This window comes from Barbus barbus (assembly GCF_936440315.1).
Source record: "Barbus barbus genome assembly, chromosome: 26".
Lineage (NCBI taxonomy): Eukaryota > Metazoa > Chordata > Actinopteri > Cypriniformes > Cyprinidae > Barbus > Barbus barbus.
The window spans coordinates 6,143,104-6,162,993 of NC_136754.1; the positions used below are offsets into that span (position 1 = coordinate 6,143,104).

Sequence of the window (19,890 nt, forward strand, 5' to 3'; positions counted from 1 at the left end):
TTTTTTTTTCACAAAATGTATTCTCATATAGCTTCATAAAATTACGATTGAACCACTGATGTCACATTGACTGATTTAACGATGTCCTTGCTACGTTTCTGGACCTTGATCATTGTAGTTCCGTTACTGACTATGCAGAAAGCTCTCAGATTTAATCAATAATATCTTAATTTGTGTTCCAGAGAAGAACGAAGGTTTTACGCATTTGGAACGACATGAGGGTGAGTAATTAACGACAGAATTTTCATTTGGGTGAACTATCCCTTTATGTGCCACAATATAACATGCATATCAGACTTTAAATAAAGATTATTCTATTGCAGCCTTCGTGATTTTTACTTGCATTCAGAGTTCCCAAATGTTAATTTTGAAACTTGCATGCAGCTATTCATTAACTTTGATTGGGTCAGTCACACTGGTACGCCTAACATTTTATCATGTTGCACACAGTAATTTTCAGTTGCTAGTGCAACTAAATGGTCACACTGTAGAGCCTTGCTGTATCCCATTATGTAATTCACTTGATTTAACCTTTATTTATGAATAAACCAGCTGAATTTTAAACATCTTTTCTTTTCTTTTTAATGCAAAAAAATAGGATGTTTTATGCAATATAGCTGTTTCTTTTTAACGATATTGGGCAGATATTCATGTAGTAAGGTAAGTGACGGCCATGTATCATGTATTTTTTGTTGCATGGTTCATATACTATTTAAAAAACTAGTATGCACTATATGAAGTGAAGTGAGGCGACCCATACTCAGTGCTCTACATTTAACCTATCCAAGTGCACACACACATCAAACACACACCCGGAGCCAATGCTGCAGCGCCCGGGGAGCAGTTGGGTGTTCGGTGCCTTGCTCAAGTGTCTCACCTCAGTCGTGGTATTGAAGGTGAAGAGAGCGCTGGTTATTCACTCCCCCACCTACAATTCCTGCCGGACCTGAGACTCAAACCTGCAACCTTCAGGTTACAAGGCCGACTCGTTATCCATTAGGCCACGACTGCCCCAGTACAGTACTCAGTATGCAGAATACTACCCTCTCGTTATCTGTCATAGGGAGGGACTTGTGCTCATTAGCGTCATCAAGATAACTGAACAACTAAGCTCTTTACCAGGGTTTAAATGTAAACTCTTTTCCTTGGATTAATTTCAAACTTCACCTTGAGCGCTGCTAGCAGTCAAGACGTATTGAATAAGAGTCAGCAGCACTGTTAGATGGAAACATTAGTCAAATGCACAAAGAGATGTCTGACTGTTCCTTCCTACCTAAAGAACAGAAGTGAAATGTCTTTCAACCATAGCTATTCAAAGAATATCTCCATCTTTTTACTATATTTGTGTCTTTCATGTTCTCTTTATCTGCATGGTTTTGGTTTAAACTGATCATGAAAATGTTGAATTTATTGCTGAACCTGACATGTCTTCATTCTGTCTCAAGTCAGTGTAAATGTGATTCCTGACTCTCCTCTTCAGGGCTCTGCATGTTTCCATTTCAGTAACTATGACACACACATTTTGTCTCCGCTGCTTTTCATTTTGCTCAGTCAAGTGTACCTCTCATTACTCTAAACCAGATCAGGGGATTAATTTATAATATTCTGCTTAACATCATCATGGGATTCATATTTTTATTATATTAAACCCGATCAGGGGATTAATTATAACAATGATTTTACACAGAATTGCTGGATTATTGTAAACCTAGTCATGATTGAAGTGTTCATTTCCTTTGTTATGTGAAACCTGTTAATAATATTATTTTTTAATGGTGATTCTTGAAATGGAAAAGCTACATCTGTCTTCATAGTCAACGTGTAATTTAGATGGAAAGTTTTATAGTTTCAGGGTTTAATTTAATACTTTTGGACTCAGTACTCTCTAAGGAAGCTGTTTTGAAGAGACCTCCACCCACACTTTAGTTCAGTCCACATGATTTTCTTGAGGTCTTTTGAGCACCAGCAGTAAAGAAACTGATCATCTTATGCTGTTGTGATTATTTCATATCCAGAACTTGTAATGCATGCCCTTAGAAATGCACACATGCATATTCATGATGGCTGAGCACACTATACTAAGAATATCATAGATGCCTCTATGCCTCTGCAGGGTACACTGAATATTGCCTATTATATTTTTAAAAGACTATCTGCAACAATGCACATTATACAACAATAATCATTTTAAACATTGCAATATTGTTTCTACTGTTGCAAGCAACATGACCTTGCTGCCTGTGTTATACAACCTCTTTATGCGTATTTTCAATTCTGTGAGTGGCAGTATCTTGAAAGTAAAAATTCATATTTTACATTTTAATTGAATTTTGCGTAAATTAAGAACGTCCTACAAAATAAGTAAACATGATTGAAACTTTTAACTGTAAAGCAGCAGTACAGCTGGCATATTGAGTGTTTCGTTTACTCCTTTCCATTTTTATGTGACTGGACTTTATTACTGTATCATTTGGAAAATATAGACCATTTCAATGGATATTCGATCTTTGTTCCTCGGACGTTTCCGGTTAGCGTTTGAGCACATTCAAAGCAGGCGCTTGATGCACAGTGGGATTGCGATTAATTTATTTAATCCTGCTGTTTAAAATGTCGAAATTAAAATGAGATCCTTATTGCTCGGTGGTTGGGTGATCCCTCTGGGCTCGAACTAACATTAATTTATAAATAATCGGAAATTAAAGGGTTAGATGTCCGAGAAAAGTGCCTGGATTGCAGCAATGAAGCGAGAAGCAGAATAGCAGCTCTAGGATATACAGCGCACATTTCCATTCAGGTAAGGAAAAGTTCTTGTTTTTTCCATTTGATTCTTTGTATTTATTTACGTTAACTCTTCATGTATGATGCAGTATTGTGTTTTCGTCATTGTTCATGCGCCTAGCGTTTTGATTCTTTTTTAGTGAAAAAGGCCAAGCTTTTATTTCCGTTTTATTGCAAGCGCTATGTGGGCCATAATTAAATATGAGTTCTCATTAGTTGTCTAGCTATCTTGTCAGCAGATAAATGCAGTGAGTAACACATTATAGAAATATATTCTGTAAACTTGTTGAATAGTGAAACGGTTAACTGCAGTAGTTAGCTAACGGTAAACACTTTTCATCACTTATGCTTGTCTAATGTTAATTCCAATATGTACTGATATATTAAACAATAATAGTATTATTTGTAAATGTTGTGCATTAAATAAAGTAATTATTTTTCTACTTTTTTCTTTAGGAAAGCCATCATCTGTAATGTAAGACACCTAAGACAGTGAGTGCTACAGGGAGACAGTACAGTGCCAAACCACATGTGACCATATGAACACCCAGATGTGTTTGAGAACTTGAGGATGAAATGCAATGTAGTACTCAAAGCTGCTCATGGTCAGCCTGCTGCTTTTGATATTGATCACATGTTAATAAATATGCTGGAAACAGCCTCTGTCTTTTGTTTATATGCAGTCCTGGTCAAATGTCTGGACGCATTACTATTTTTCATGTTTTTGAATGAAGTCTCTTATGCTCATCAAGCTCCATTTATTTGATCAAAAATACAGACAAAATCAGTAATATTGTCAAATATTACAATTTAAAATAAAGTTTTTTTGTTTTAATATTCTTTATATTTATTTCTGTGATACAAAGCTGGATTTTGATCAGCCATTACTCCAGTCTTAAGTGTCACATGATCCTTCAGGGATCGTTCTAATGTGCTGATTTGATATTTGGTTAGTGTCAGTGTTGGAAACAATTGTGCTGCTTAATATTTTTTCTAAAACCTGTGATACTTTATACAGGATTGATTGATTGAATCCTGACAGGGATTTTCAAAATTATAGAAATCTTTCCTAACAGTATGTCTTTACTATCACTTTTTAAAATCAATTTTAAAAATTGCTGAATAAATGTATTCATGCTCTTAAAAAAAAAAAAAATTAAAAACTGACCCCAAACTATTGAACAGTAGTGCATGCTGTTACAAAACATTTCTATTATAAATAAATGCTGTTCTTTTATTCAAAGAATACTAAAATTATCTATAAATTATCTTAATATTTATAAAGAAATATTAAGAAGCACAACTTTTTCCATCACTGATAATAAATCAGCATATTAGAATGATTTCTGAAGGATCATGTGACACCAAAGACTGGAGTAATTATGTTGAAAATTCAGATTTGATCACAGAAACAAATTATATTTTAAAGCATATTAAAATAGAAAACCATTATTTTAAATTGTAATATTTTTCAAAATATCTTGTTTATTTGTGATCACGTGATGGCTCAGATAGAGTATTCAAATGCTTTCTAGCACTGTTCCACAGCAACAAACTTGATCAAACTAAGCACACATTATAAAACGAATTAAATCAGTAATAATGGCATGAAGTGATTAGCTTTCTAGCATTCATTTAGTGTTGTAATATACATGCATATTCTGTAAAGCTGCAGTGAAATTATATGTATTGTGAAAAGCGCTGTACAAATAAAAATGAATGCGTAGACATACAGACTGACCCAGAAATTTAAGTGAAATGTCCACCAAAAACCTCCCCGGACATCTTAGCACAAACCATGATAAGATCGTAAGTAACACTGTCTTGCTTCAGTTTAACCGAACATAAGACTGATGTCATCCATTGTACAAACAAATGATCCCAACTTTTCCACTGAGAAGTTAATTGTAAGCATCCAGACTGCGATACCGCCCTCTCTCGTGTACACGCACGCAGCATCAATCAGAGCCGTCCGGACTCTGGAACACTACTTTTAATGTTCTTTGTAAGTTTGCACCCCAGTCATATTTAAAGGTTAATTCTAATTTTTCTTTTTTTTTTTAAATACCCAACTTGCATTTTCGTTAGACTTAAAAAGGATGCGCTGTAGGTTTTGATAGTTCTGAGATTTAAAAATGGTGCTACTGGAAATGCTTCAGGACCAGACATGCGCAGTAGCATTCCAACGCCTTTGTTATCGTTTATGTCCTTGAAATGGTCTATAGTAGCAGACGGTGTCATACTATGAACAATATACAGTGCATTCTAGTCTTGTCCAAAGTGCTGGTACTTTGGTACAAAGTCGATACTTGCATTTTAAAAACGTAATAACACCATATTGTTACGTATTGCTCCAAGGAATTCGGGAGACAGCGGGTAAAGGGAAAACAGGCTTTTAATGAATCAAGGGCTTCAGAATACAAGAAATCAACATCCGTATAACGTTACATAACTTTAAGACTCGACAAACATAATGACCACACTGAATCCTTATAAAGACAACGGAAACAAAGGAGTGAACGAGATCATGACAAAACACAGGTGAACGGACTTACCCTTAATTAATAAGGAAAAAAAACGGAACAAAACCAAATAAGGGCAAACAGGAAACTGAGGAAGAACACACATGTAACAGTTACTCCCCCCTCCCGGAAGGCTCGTCCCGTACCGTAATAGTAGCACCGGGGAGGGGGGGGGGGGGGGTGCCCTGGAGGCTGGAAGCCATGGTGGGACTGGAGACTCGGGAGGCCATGACACAGGAGACTCAGGCAGCCATGGCCCTATCATGGCCCTATTATTTTTTCAGGAGACCATGGCGGATCAGGGAGCTCTGTGGCCTTGGCCTGGCCACACAGGCCATGACTATATGGCCCCCTCCCAAAATTTTCTTGGGGAGGTTCCCCTTTGGGAATAATTTAGGAGAGGTGGGCTCTTGGGGGCGCTCTGGGGGCGCTCTGGAAGCGCGGAGCTGGACGGGACCAGCGGAGACGCAGGGCAGGCGTTTCGGACCGTTTTGTGTGGTATGTGGAGGATCTTGGTGTGGTGTGGCGTGAGCTGGCTTGACATGCTGTGCTTCAGAGGAGACTAGGCAGCGAGACGGGAATGCTTCCCTTTCAACAACTTCAAAATCAGATCAGTTTAGAAATAAAATAAAGGTTAATTAACTCAACCAGGGGAAAAAAAAAAAACGGGAAGCTCACAACGAATGATCTCACTGTCCAGCCCCAGCTGAAAGAACGCACCCAAAGCATCGTCAGGCCAGCTCAGCTGATGAACGAGTTCAATGAAATCCTCCACATACTGTTCCAGATTCCGGCCAGCTTGCCGCAAGCCCCACAGCTTGTCCTCAGCAGTCTGCATTTTCGGTGTGGGTCGAGTCTTCTGTTACGTATTGCTCCTCCAAGGAATTCGAGAGACAGCGGGTAAAGGGAAAACAGGCTTTTAATGAATCAAGGGATTCAGAATACAAGAAATCAACATCCGTATAACATTACATAACTTACATAAGACTCAACAAACATAATGACCAAACTGAATCCTTATAAAGACAACGGAAACAAAGCAGTGAACAAGATAATGACAAAACACAGGTGAACGGACTTAGCCTTAATTAATTAATAAGCAACTAATAAGGAAAACCGGAACAAAACCAAATAAGGGCAAACAGGAAACTGAGGAAGAACACACACGTAACACATATTCTGTTGTATTGGCAGTATCGATAATTCTGAGTACCAGAACAATTCGGTAGCCACTAATAGGCGGCTGCTTTCAAACGCTTCAGTGCGCATTTGTGCTAGGGCCTTGTGAAGGGTGTCAAAGATTTCTGTTAATAATGTGTTTTTGCAGTGTTGAGCTTGATAGCCAAACGCAAACATGTCTGTTGAGCATGTCAATGCATGGCCAACCAGAGCCATTTAAGTTAGTCAGAATCTGCTTAATGCACCAGAGTTTGCTCTTTATAAACTCATGAGCTCTGCACGCTCACAAATCATTTTGTAAACACAATGTAGTTAAGAGTGTCATTGTGCAGTGTAAACAATTTTTTTTTCTTACAGATAATTTGAATTAAAAAAAAGTATTTTTCATGCTGCTAAGTACACACTGCAAAGTTTGCGGCGTGACAACTGCATTAAAATCTGACTTGAAGATAACCATAGCAACAGAAAGGACAAAACTTGTGTCTAAAGAGATCTGTGCATTAAAGGGATAATTCACCCAAAAATGAAAATTCTGTCATCGTTTACTCACTCTCAAGTAGTTCCAAACCTGTATGAGTGTCTTTGTTCTGCTGAACACAAAGGAAGATATTCTGAAGAATGTGGGAAACAGAGCAGTTCTGGGGCACCATTGACTTCCATAGTATTTTTTTTTCCTACTATGGAAGTCAATGGTGCCCCTAAACAGCCTGGTTACAAACGTTCTTCAAAATATCTTCCTTTGGCGTTCGGGAGAACAAAGAAATTCATACAGGTTTGGAACAACTTGAGGGTGAGTAAATGATGACAGAATTTTCATTTTTGGGTGAACTATCCCTTTAAGTCATGCTGTGTGTGTCCAGTAGTTATTTATGTTTTCTGATTGTTTAATTTTATCAATAGATTTTTATTTGATCATTTTAATGCAGTGTGTCATTAAGTGAACAATATCTGAAGCGTAAAGAAAATTAGGGCACAATGTACTGTATTAATTTAAAGGAATTTCCTGTATTTATTTATTTATTACAGGTATTTAGTATTTTGCACTTCACTGCATTGTGTTTTAGGGTTAACAGAAATGTCCATAAAATTAATGGATATAGTTGCCAGTGCTTTTTCTGTTATTTTACAGATTTATTTCTTACAGCGTGCTAATGTTTTAATGTATTATTTACTTATAATTGTTATTGTGGGTGTTAATAATTAACTAATTAAACATTTTATATTTTTATTTTCAAATAGTTAAAAAAACTATGAAAATAAAATAGTTATGAAATTGGTAACTGAGAATTGTGTAATTTTATTGGTATTGGTACCGACCGACTATACTGAAATTTTGGTATTGAGAAAACACTTCTACATTGTATTCTCTATAGAAGAAATACGAATAGCATGTTATTCAGAGCTATTGACACTAAACCTCTCTCTAATCGCTTTCATAATATCTAGCAGTCCAACATTCTTTAGGCCCAATTTGTGGTGCTCTTCAGTAGATTGGTGTGGCCTGACTCTGCAGCAGATTGTTCACTTTGTTCCACAGCACTTTTCTCAGGTCTAATTTGTGGTGCTCCACAGTAGGATTGTTCAGGGCTGTTTTTGCGGTATTCCACACTTGATTGCTGTGTTCTGTTTTGGACATTGAATAACGTCTCCCAGGTTTGCATGAATCGATTTCTTTTGGCTTTTACTGCAGTATTGGGCACTTGGGCAGACTAATTCAAAAAGGTTTCTTCCGGTGTTGTATCTCATTTCTCAATTCTCGTTCTGTTTGGAAAGTTCTCAAGCCCTTAAAAGTTATTTCTTTATTCCCTTTTTGTTGTGTTGCATATTGCTCTCGTATTGTGCTGAAATATTGCTCACTGTCCTGTGGTTTGAGCTGCAGGTTTGAACTGCTGGGCTGCCTTATGTTGTGTTTTATGCTGTTTTATGCTTGTATGCTTTTGTGTCATCATGTTTATTTGCCTCAATAAAGATCTCTTTGATATATCAGATGTTTCTCCAAGACATCAAAGTGAATAATTGGAGATCAAATGGAGTCTTAAAGAGACAATTCTGTCATCCAGTATTTATTCTCATGTCATTCCAAACCTGTGTGCTTTTTATTCTTCTTTGAAACACAAAAGAGGATAGTGAAAGTCAATAGGGTCCAGTGGGATTCAACATTCTTTAAAATATCTCCTTTTGTGTTTCACAGAAGAAAGAAAGTGATGAACGATTGGAACGACATTTGTTCTCCCATGTGTCTCTTCAATAGATCAGAAAAGATCTCAATTATGCTCCAACTGGGCTCAGCTTTGCCAAGGTATCAGCGCCTGCAAGAATTTTATATGAACTTAGCCTTGTCTCATTGAATATTTCCAAAATGAAATTATACGAGCAATGCTATCACATTCATTGGTTTTGGGTTTTTATTTCTCTCATGCATTTTTATTGGAAACACCCTGATACTGAAATGAAACATAAATGAGAATTCAACTGATCTGTGACATGACTGGGTGGTAAATGGTATCATATCGAGATAGCGATAACATTTATGTCAATAGCGATGATAAGCTCTGGATGTTTTAATCTAACAGGCTATCATACAGCAGAAATAAATGCAACACCAACCATTAAGTGCATGCCGCTCATAAGTCTGTTTTCTCTGCACATCTCTGTGAATGAGTGCTGTGTTGTGTCTATTACGCTCACAGTGTTTTCAGCATCTGCTGTCTCCGTATATGAAGACATGAACACGTGAACTTAATCTTCAGAGCTGTTCTGAAGGTCACAAACTTTTCACTGTTTAATTTGAGAAGAACTACCATCAAATACCCATTAAAACTCAAAGATCTTCATGACAAACCGCCAAAATAAAAGTTTGTTTTAACTTGAAGAAATTATGGCAGATACATAATACTGCTGTATAAAATGTAATAATGTAGTAATAATTTTAAGGAATATCATACAACCAATATATTTTTTCATCCATGTTTTAAATTATACAGTTCTGTTGTGCATCATCTTTTTTTTTATTTAAATAAAAATACAATGTTTTGTTGTAAATTATTTTTTATCTTCATTTGATTACATGTTTAAAGTTTTGTTCATCCTTTTCATTAGACACATTTTTAATAATACATTTTATTGGATTATAAAACAGAATCCAAAATAAACAAATACATAAATAAATTAAATGGAAACCACAAAATTTAGTGAAAAATAAAATGGATTTCATGTAGCCCTAAATTAAAAGGAAACTAACTCTGCGGAGTTAAATTGTGAACAAAAGTTATTGGGTTTTTTTCTCAAGGTCTAACAAACATGTGGAAAGCATTTCCTTCACCATGATAAATATTGTCGATATTGTATGATATGAAAAAATATAATAACGATATTTTTGGTCGTATTGCCCATCCCTATTGTGAAAGTTTACACTTTTATTATAAATTATTGTATAAATATAAATTATAGTATAAATTATACTGTTTAATAATTTCTTGCCACTTTTTGTAGTCAAGTTATTTTAGTAATAAATGCCTGTTTGTGAGTTTTGTTGTTGGTGTCTGTTTATTTTAATTTATTGACAGTTAGGCCATATTTTCTTATGTAATAATTGTGACATTATGGGGACTCCATTCAAAATGATATGGTACATCTCCCAGAAAATAAATAAATAATTGTTTAGCATTACAAATGCGCAGCTTAGCATGGCAAGACTCTTCAGGGTGTTTGATTTCACTGTTGTGTTGTTGATCTCTCTAATCTGTTGTGGCATTCTTGTTCACTATGTTGTTGTTGTTTTTTGTGGAGTATCTTGTTTGTTTGCTCGGTGTTGTGTTTGTTTGCTTGCATGTATTGTTTTGTACTTGTTTGCTCTGGCGTGATGTCATTCGCGCTGTGTTTGTTTGCACCGTTGTGTTGTGTTGTTGATGGCTCTGATCTGTTGTGTTGGTCCTGATTGCTCCGGTGTAGCGCGGTGTGTTTGCTCTAGTGTATTGTGCTGTCTGTTTTTCATTCTGCAGTGTATGTCAGTTCTCTCTCTCTTTCTCTCTCAGGGAGTGTCCTATAGATACAAATTACATCCACTCAGGAAAAGACAGCGCGAAAGAGAAGTAGGGATGAAGCAGAATGAGTGGGAGGGAATAGGACAGCGAATGCACAGGAGGGAGAACGAGCGAGAAAGAGGGAAGACGACAGACAGACAGAGAGAAATTGGAGGAGAGAGATTCCGTCTGTGAGTGTAATAGTCTCCTGCTGTCAGACTCTGGGGAACGAGAGAGAGAAAGAACGAAGGAGAGAAATGGGAGGGAGATCATGGAGACGAAAGGATGTATAGTGACAGAATTGAGGGAAAGAGAGAGCAAGAGAGGCCGAGTTGCATGCACAGAGCACAAAAGACTAAAGTGAAGAACTGAAGGGGAGAAACAGAGGAGAACTGTTTAAAAAGGAGGGATGAGAGAGAGCGAGGTGTTGCTGAGGAGAGCAGCGAATCCCTCCATTTAAAGTCTGATCGCAGTGAAGTGTGGTCTGCACAATGCAGCGCACTGAATAATTCATACAAGCCTGAGTGTAGGTTTATGTCCTGTATGTGTGTTATTTCTGTGTGTATGTTAATGCTTTCATTTATGAATGAATACAAGGAACCCTACTGTACAATAACGTGTGTTTTGTGCAAGTGTGCTGTTATGTGGCATGAGTGTGTGTGTGTGTGTGTTGTTGTGAACCCTACATTTGAGTCTTTGTCCACTTCGACATGTACGTGCAGTTGTACATGAAGTGTGTGTGTGTGTGTGTGTGTGTATGTGTGTGGTAATTATGAGAGGGGCTGCTTACAGTGAACGCTACTTTGGTCTATTGTGTATGTGTGTGTGTGTGTGTGTGTGTGTGTGTGTTCGGTTGAGAGCAGAGGGAGTCTTTGTGCTGCCGTCCGAAATAATTCCCATCATACTTCAGTTCTCTGAGAACAAAATAACTCTGATTCTAACTGAAAAGAGAGAGAGTATATTAATGTTTCTTCTCATCGTACAACTTTTCTATCACCAGCAAACTTTGGAACACACACACACACACACACACACGCACGCACACGCACGCACACACACACACACACACACACACACACACACACACACAATTACCAAGGCTAAATGAAGACATACTATAGACTTCTGTTGTTTTATTTAATGCTGATTGGTGTGGGTGGCATGCAATCTAATAACACAGTATGACTAATACTACATCACAGTAATGGTATATATCACAATCTAGTTGTTTTTGCTGGAAATTCAATTACAAAAGGTTTTATATATTACATAATGCAATAATGTCTGTTTTTAATAAGCTTGTGACTTAAATGCTTTAAAAATAAAAGGGACTTCATCTAATTTTATTAGATTGTGTTTTTGTGACTTAATGGGCACAAACCAAAATATTAAATTATTCAAGTCCACCAAGTTTTGTTGAGTCACTTTGACATAGAAACAATACTGCATACATATAAATGTATTAATATTTCTACAATTATATACATATGCATTCTATAATTTAATACAATATGATATAATAATAAATACAATAAAACACAATAATAATAATTATTATATCAAATAAAAAAGAAAAACTTAAATGTTTTATATATTATAAAATATTAATAAACAATGAAGTAGTAGTAATAATAATAAAATAATATATATAATTAAATTAGGAAATTATATATTAATATTGTCAGGAGATGCAACAGATATCTTATCAAGTAGATAATGTGTTTTTAATTGAATTCACTTACTCAAACCAAAGCATCACTTACATCAGCGAGGGATTAATTTTTAATATATAATTTTTCTTTTAGCAAAGGCCAGTTTTTACTCACATTTAATCATTGCTGAGTGTTAATTTTGAAGCCCACCTCCCCTTAAAGAAGCTATCTTGCATTTTAGACTAAAACCAACATTATTTATTATTAATTTTTACCTTTGAGGACATCCCCAGCAGGAGGTTCTGCCAGTTATAGCTTTAACTTCTGTGGGTAATTTTGTCCCTGATGTATAGCTAAGTAAACACAACATTCACACTCACAGCATATATAAAATTGGCCTCCATACATTCCACTGATGCTTTCTTAATTTTGATGTGTTGCTTTATCTTTTCTCTGTTCTGTCTTTTCCTTAAAACAAAAGAAAACAAAGCAAGTAAACGGATAGCAGGTTGTGTTGGGTGTATGTGGGTTCAGGTCGCTTCGTCTTGAGGGTCAAGCTTCAGGTCATAGTGGTTGCCCCTGGTAACCTCCCCTGTCTGGTTGCATAGCAACCTTCTTCCTTTGTTCTAAAATGATTTAATTTATGGTTTATCTTCTTCACTCCCCCCCCCCCTCTTTCTTTCACCTCTCACTGTCACTCCCTCTATCTATCTCTATATCTCTCTTTCTCCCTCAGGACCCTGTTCTGTCCTCTCTTTGCTTCTATCCATCACAAGTCTCTTTTAGGCTCCTGGCGTCTGTCGGTGTGCTTATGAGCGAGAGAGAGATGGAGCGATAGTGAGCGAGAAAGTGCTGGAAGTTGAGTCTACACTGCTGTGTTTGTTAGTGGTGCGAGTATGTTTATGGTGGCATTGTGGTGGCTGAGGTCACCGTGTGTCTGTTTGCTTGATAAAGAGATCTCATATCTCCTCCTTGTAATTGACCTCTTATTTCTCAAAGTGCTTTATTGGCTGCAATTCACTCAATACCTGCCAAAGCACTAAGTGCTCTTTTTCATTGGCTGCACCTCAAAAGCAAGTGAGGTGCCTTGACAGCGTTTTTGGAAATCATAAGTGTAGACTGCACTTTTGAGCATCATCATTGGGCGTGTCTGAATGTTTGATGATAATTTTGTGAGCTGCCTACCTAGACTACACCGTTGTTATGTTTAAATGTACTGCAGACAGCGTTTTGGTAATTATAAATTCTAGACTCATTTGAATTGAACTTAGTGAGTTGTCTACCCCATTTGTGGGCATTGTATGTATAATCAAAAAAAAAACAAAAAAAAAAAACAATTAAGCTACTTTTTATTTAGGCAGCATTTTGTGCATCATATTCATGCTTGAATGTTTTAATTTAATTGAGCTGCCTACCTAGACAGCATTTTTGGGCCTTAAATTTTGGACATTCAAGGGAAATTATTGTCCTGCCTATGCAGGCAGCATTTTTGGACATCATAAATTTAAATGTAGACAGCACTTTTGGTATGGTACCAGAGGTTTGAATGTTTAAATCGAGCCTACAGTAATGAGAGTAGTAAGCCCACTTTTGGGTGTTATATTGTTTGTTAGAATTTAGACAGCATTGTTGGGCCTTAAAATCTGAACATGCAAGCATTTTAATGGAATGGAGTTCTCTATCTGGACAACATTTTTGAGCATTGAATGCATTATTGAATGTTCAAAACATTAAGCTGTCTGTCTGTGCAGTTTTGGGGCATCAAATGCATGTTTGAATGTATGAGCGTCCTTCCTAAACACAGCATTTTTGGCCATCATAGGCAAGTTCAGTATACTGAACAGAACAGCAAGCGTACGGCTTACCTAGAAAATATTTTTGGTCATCATAATCCTGTTTGAAACAAAGTGAGCTTGGGCATCACATGCACATTTGATTGTTCAAAGTGAATCTAGTGAGCTACCTATCAAGCATATTTGATGCTGTCTAGTTAGGCAGTATACTAGATTTTGAGCCCTAGTCATTCTCTCTCCTCACCTCTCTCTCTTTCTGTGGGCCATTCTGTCCCTTCTTGCCCCCTGCTCAGTCTCTCTCTCTGGGGGGTGAGATAGTGAACTAACAATGTTTGACAGGCAGAGAGAGGAGGGTGGCATTACCAACAACAACTGTGAAAAGAGCGGGAAAGAGGATGAAAAAAGATAGAAACAATGAATCCTTCAAGAAATGATTTTGGGTTTTCAGTCGTTTATCGAATTCTTCATCTGCTGTAGAGTGATGGATGATTTGTATGTTATAACAGCCAGTGTTAATGTAAATATTTACATTAGATTATATTTTCTAGGAGATTGTCTATAGCATCTTAATGGGAACTTTTGATTTTAGCTTGATCCTGCAACTCAAGCAAGCATAAAATTGTTTGTGTGCTCAATTTAATAATGATGTTGTAACAATAATGTTGTTCCAGTATCATTAATATTAAACCTATTAATGTGAAACGTGGTCCGCAAAACTGAAAAGGAAAAGGAGGAGGAAAGGATGAAAAAGGAGGGTGAATGACATACGCATAAGGGCGTACACACCCAGGGGGGCAGTTATAGGGCAGCAGTGCGTGTGTGAGTGGTTGGGATGGGGCAGTAATAGGGCAACAGCTGGCACTGAGTGGGGGTTGGAGAGGGTCATGTTGACAAACCCTCCCAATGACCTACTATTGTACTGCATATAGCTGAACACAAGTATTGACTTGAGTGTGTGAACTACCATTCAAAAGATATTCAATAAGATTTAAAAAAAAAAAAATCACCAAGGCTACATTTATTTGATAAAAATACAGTTAAAAACAGTAATAGGGTGAAATATTATTAATGTTTTCTAATTGAATCTATTTTAAATGTAAATCTATCTATCTATCTATCTATCTATCTATCTATCTATCTATCTATCTATCTATCTATCTATCTATCTATCTATCTATCTATCTATCTATCTATCTATCTATCTATCCGTCTGTCTACACACACACACACACACACACACAGTATATTTAACCTTAATTTTTCATAATTTTTGCACAAGGTGAAAGCAAGAGTACTTTGTTTTGCAAAAAAAAATGCTTTTTTGTTTTCAAGTAAAAAATCTGAACCTCTGTGAAACAAGACATATTTGCCTAATAAGATAGTTAACCTAATGTATTCATAGAATATAGCTTAAATTTTAAATTAACTTAATTAATTGTTTAAGAAAATGATTTTGCAGTGTAAAATGCATTTGCAATATACACTTTTCTTTATATATATATATATTAATTTATAGTATAACCTAACCTAAAATTTTGACAATAAGTTAATGTAATTTTTATCAGAATTTTAAACAGAATTCTAATTCTGTTGAAGTCCATCTCCAATGAGCTCCATAAACCAATATTTGATCCCACACACACTCACTGCCAGACTACGATTAAGAAAATATGCTCCAGCAGTTAGAAGATCAAACCAAATCTTCATCAAATATATAAATGTGTGCAGTCTGACCGATCAATAAAGCAACAAGTCCAGCTGCTACACACACACACACACACACACACACAGCTGGACATCAGAGAGGAACTAACAGGATGTTTAGTGCCAATCAAAAGTTAATCAGGCTGCAAAATAGGCATCTACATATGCAGCGGAGGAAACAGAGAGACCATAACAGAGGCAGAGAGACAGAGGAGAGGGCGTAGAGGTGAGAGAATACCAGAGGGAAAATATGGAGCGACAGAGAGAGACAGATGGAAGGAGGAGGAAAAAGAAAGAAGAAGTGAAGCACAGATGGAGAGAGATGAGAAAGGAGGAAAAGGGAAATGGAGAGATGAAGGGGTTATTTTTCACTGTCTGTTTTTGGACAGTATTTATTACACTTCAACCTGTGTTATCTCTCACATACAAACACTCATCTTCTCCCTCCCTCCCTCTCGTTTCTTTCTCTTGTCTCTCCTTTTGGCTTTCTTCATCAGTCTTTTGCCGTATTCATCTGTTTATCTGTAATCTTTCGCTTTTGTCTCTTTTAAGCAGCCATCCTCTCTGCTCCCTCTCATCTATGTGAGGAGGGTGTAAACGATGTTGCTTTAAATAAAGGTTGTGTGCTTTCTACACCCTCACACATTTGTGTGTGTGTGAGGGAGAGACACCTAGAGAAAGAGAGAGAGAGCGAGATGTGATTGAGAATGACACTGTCTGGGTGTTTTTAACTCAACCGCGTGTGTGTGTGTGTGTATAAATACTCTAAGGCAGTGCTTCTCATCTGCTGGGCCATAACCCAAAAATGGGTCACAGGGCTGCAGACGGCAGGATGAACAATGCTAAATGGGAATAATAAATTCTAACTTACCATATGATCGTGCATAGCTAAATAAACAGGCTTATCAGCTGCTCAGAGGAACGAGAAAGCACTTTCCGTGTCTTTTGCTGTTTACATCAAATGCAGTTTGTCCAGTCAAACTCTGTGGTATTTTAGGACAAATTCATCTGTCGCTTTGTGGAAGATGAAACTAGATAAATGTGAAATCCAGGCTACATTAAATACAGGGTTCACTAGCATTGAGGATAAACACAGTTTGAGCTGAAATGCATAAATGCAGTTTAAAAAAAGAGAGAGGAATGATTAAATCAAATAAAATTTAATTAAAAATGAAGAATTTTGAATTTGCAGGTCAGTTCCAAGTGACTTTGGAATTGAATCAAAAACCCGTTAATCAAGAATCAAATCGACCCAAAAGATTCACACTGCTGGGTTTGTGCATTGAATTATTAGCTGATTCCAAAAGCATGAAACAGAAATTGGCATTGTGTTTTCTTCTGCTCTGTGATATAACTGAGTGAAACAGCTCCTTGAACAAGAAAAATGTTGGGCGGGCTAGATTTTGTCCTTCGGGGATTGATTGGATCATAGTCGTTTACTAATTGCTGCTATCTCATGTGAGTGACAGGTTTCTGGATTGTTGGCCTGCCTTCGCGCCGGTGCAAGCCATCAGAGAAGAGATGCTGTTGCGAGGGAGAGGGGACAGTAATGTTTTTGATTAAAGAGGACACTTTTTTTTTTTTTTTGAAATATGTACACAGATAAATATTTTATAATAAACACTGCAATATTCTATTAAAAAATAGAATAGAATAGAATTGTCCGTTTTGATTTCATGGTGACTTTAAACAATCATTTTGTTGTTGAAAACATTTTAAAGACATTTTCTTAACTTTTATTTGATAAACACCTGTTGATTCAATGTAAAATGTGGTTCCTAATGCAAAAGGTACGGCTGAGTCTTTTTATATATTTATTAAATCAAATATTTATTTACATTTATTAAATCTATTAAATTGAATAATATTTAGTAAAGATCTAATTTTTTTGTTCCTGGCACATTTGGAACAATATGAAGATAGATAGACTTTAGTCAAACTATGCCATGAATTTTGCTGCGTACGTTATCAAGGTACCATTGTGATTCAAAATAAAGTGGCAGTGACATATATTTGTATACTGTATTCCAATCACGCACAAATGAGACGGTTAACGCCCTGCCCTCTTCAGACTACTCACTTTAAGTGCTCTACCCTTTGGAGTGAGTAGGACATAGTGGTGTTCACTTTGAAATTGAATTCACCCATATTCTCTCTCTCCCCCCATTTCCACTTCACTCCATCCACTCAGTGATTAGAGTTGAGTCAGTGTCCTGACATAACCAGTTAAATGGATCAGATGCCATTTTGAGAGTCTCAGTAAGTGCCCCCTGCAGCAGTTGTCCACTGCACAGAGAGCGTGTTTGATGTGACCCACTAATCGCTTATTAACTGCTAACACCGCTCTAATTGGTTGCCGATAAGTAGCCCGCACCGTGTGTGCTAAAGCTAAAGGCTAATTTTAGCTTATTATCTGTTGGCATAGGTTCATTGGGTTTAGAAAGCTAACACTAATTCTACCACAGTGTCGGTTTGGACATTCGCACACACACATTGCCAGATGTTCTGTGATGTAGATGCTGAGACTTAGTCTTTTCTCATCCCTTCTGCTCAAGCTCTATTTTTAAAAGCAGTGTCTCGTTAAAGCCTTTTAGGCTAATCAGGCTGAGTTCAGCCCAGCTTCACGCCCGCCCAGCGCACCTGCGTTTGTCCCACATATTTGCCCGTGGAAAGCTAGCATTTGGCCTGCGATTCAGTAGGTTAATCCCCAGTGCTAGCAAAACACCAGGCTAGAATTAAGCCAGTGTTTAGCCTGAATCAATCCAAGATTGAGATCAACCAAAAGTGAGCATCATTAGGCTAGTGCGATATCAACATCGGGCCAAGTTTAACTCAGCATTCAGCCAATGTTAGCCTTGCAATTAGCAATATTTGCCCCGTCATTCAGCCAGCATATGCCCAACATTCAGCCAAGTTTTGTTCCGTGTTTAATCTCTTTGAGTCCAGAGCTTGGCCATTGCCAAGCCAGCATTTGCCCAGCATTCACTAAACATTAGTGCTCCTTTCAAGCTGCCATTAGCCTAACATTCAGACAGCGCTTTGCCTAGAGTTCATTCAGCGCCGGTCAGTATTAAAAAGGTCATCGATTATAACCTAAGTGGTAATTATTGGGTAAAGTGGAGCATGGGCCGCCCAGGGCGGAATTATCATACAGCTAGGCTCATATTGGCATTACATCTGGCCTTTATACACACACTCACACAGACACATTTCCAATAGAATGAGTCAAGTTGTCATCTTTTAGTTACCTAAAGAGCTCTACAGTACGTGTTGGATCAAACCTCAATCCCATAAACACTAAGCAACTAATAAAAAAAGTGAGTAGTACTTACCTGTGCAAAACTCATTATGATGCTAGAATATTCTCTGGTTTCCAGGGTGTTTTTATGTAGTTGCTAGGGTGTTCTGGGTGGTTGCTATAGGGCCCTATGAAATCTGATTTATTTTGTCCCAAATTGCGTTTTTTCCATTTTAATTTCTCTAGACTCTATTTTAATGGTTAAATTAAATGTTATTCGTGTCTAATTAATTGAAATCATGAAACTTACTATATTAATCAGAAATGTATTAAAAGTGTAACAAAAATTACATTTTAAGGCCCTATCAAATGTTTTATTTTTTCTCAAATTCAGTTTTATTTTTTACCAAATTCTTTTTTCCATTAATTTTCTGGATTCCATTTTAATTGTTTCATTAAACATTAATAATCACAAACATATCTAATTAATTTTATAAACAAATCATTTATTATTTTCTTTCTTTTTTTTCTCAGAAATACTGTGTTATTTTATATTCTGTGATATTTTTTTTTCTTTTTTCCTCTGCTAAATAAATTCTGGTTAATAATTTTTCTGGTAAATATTCCTTTAAGAATAAAGTTTTAATAATACTTTTATTAATAGTAGTAGTACTATCATTACATTAAGTCAAATTTCTGTCATGGTTTCTTTAAGTTAAACCGGTATTTTTATTTTGACGGGTTGCTGTGGCCTTTATGTTTCTGTTTGTATATGATATGACAATAGTTTTTCTTAAAGGAAATTGTAAAATGCTCATTAAGTGACTCTCTGAGCAGTTCCAGAGATTATGTTCATGTGTTCATATACTCATATATTGAGGCGGCAGAGTCTGAAAACACCGGGAGCGTCACGCTTCACTCCCGCACCTCTGCGCCGTTCATTCTCACAGAGATGCACAAAACATGCAGGATTCATATGTAAATGGTATTTTTGCGGCTTAA

The 19,890-nt window shown here is 36.7% G+C and overlaps 1 protein-coding gene across 3 annotated transcripts in view; it reads left to right on the forward strand.

The window, feature by feature from the left end:
- LOC306846660 (cell adhesion molecule 3-like) overlaps positions 1–19,890 on the forward strand; it is a 58,959-nt gene that overhangs the window by 18,655 nt on the left and 20,414 nt on the right. The gene's annotated exons all lie outside the window — the stretch shown is intronic.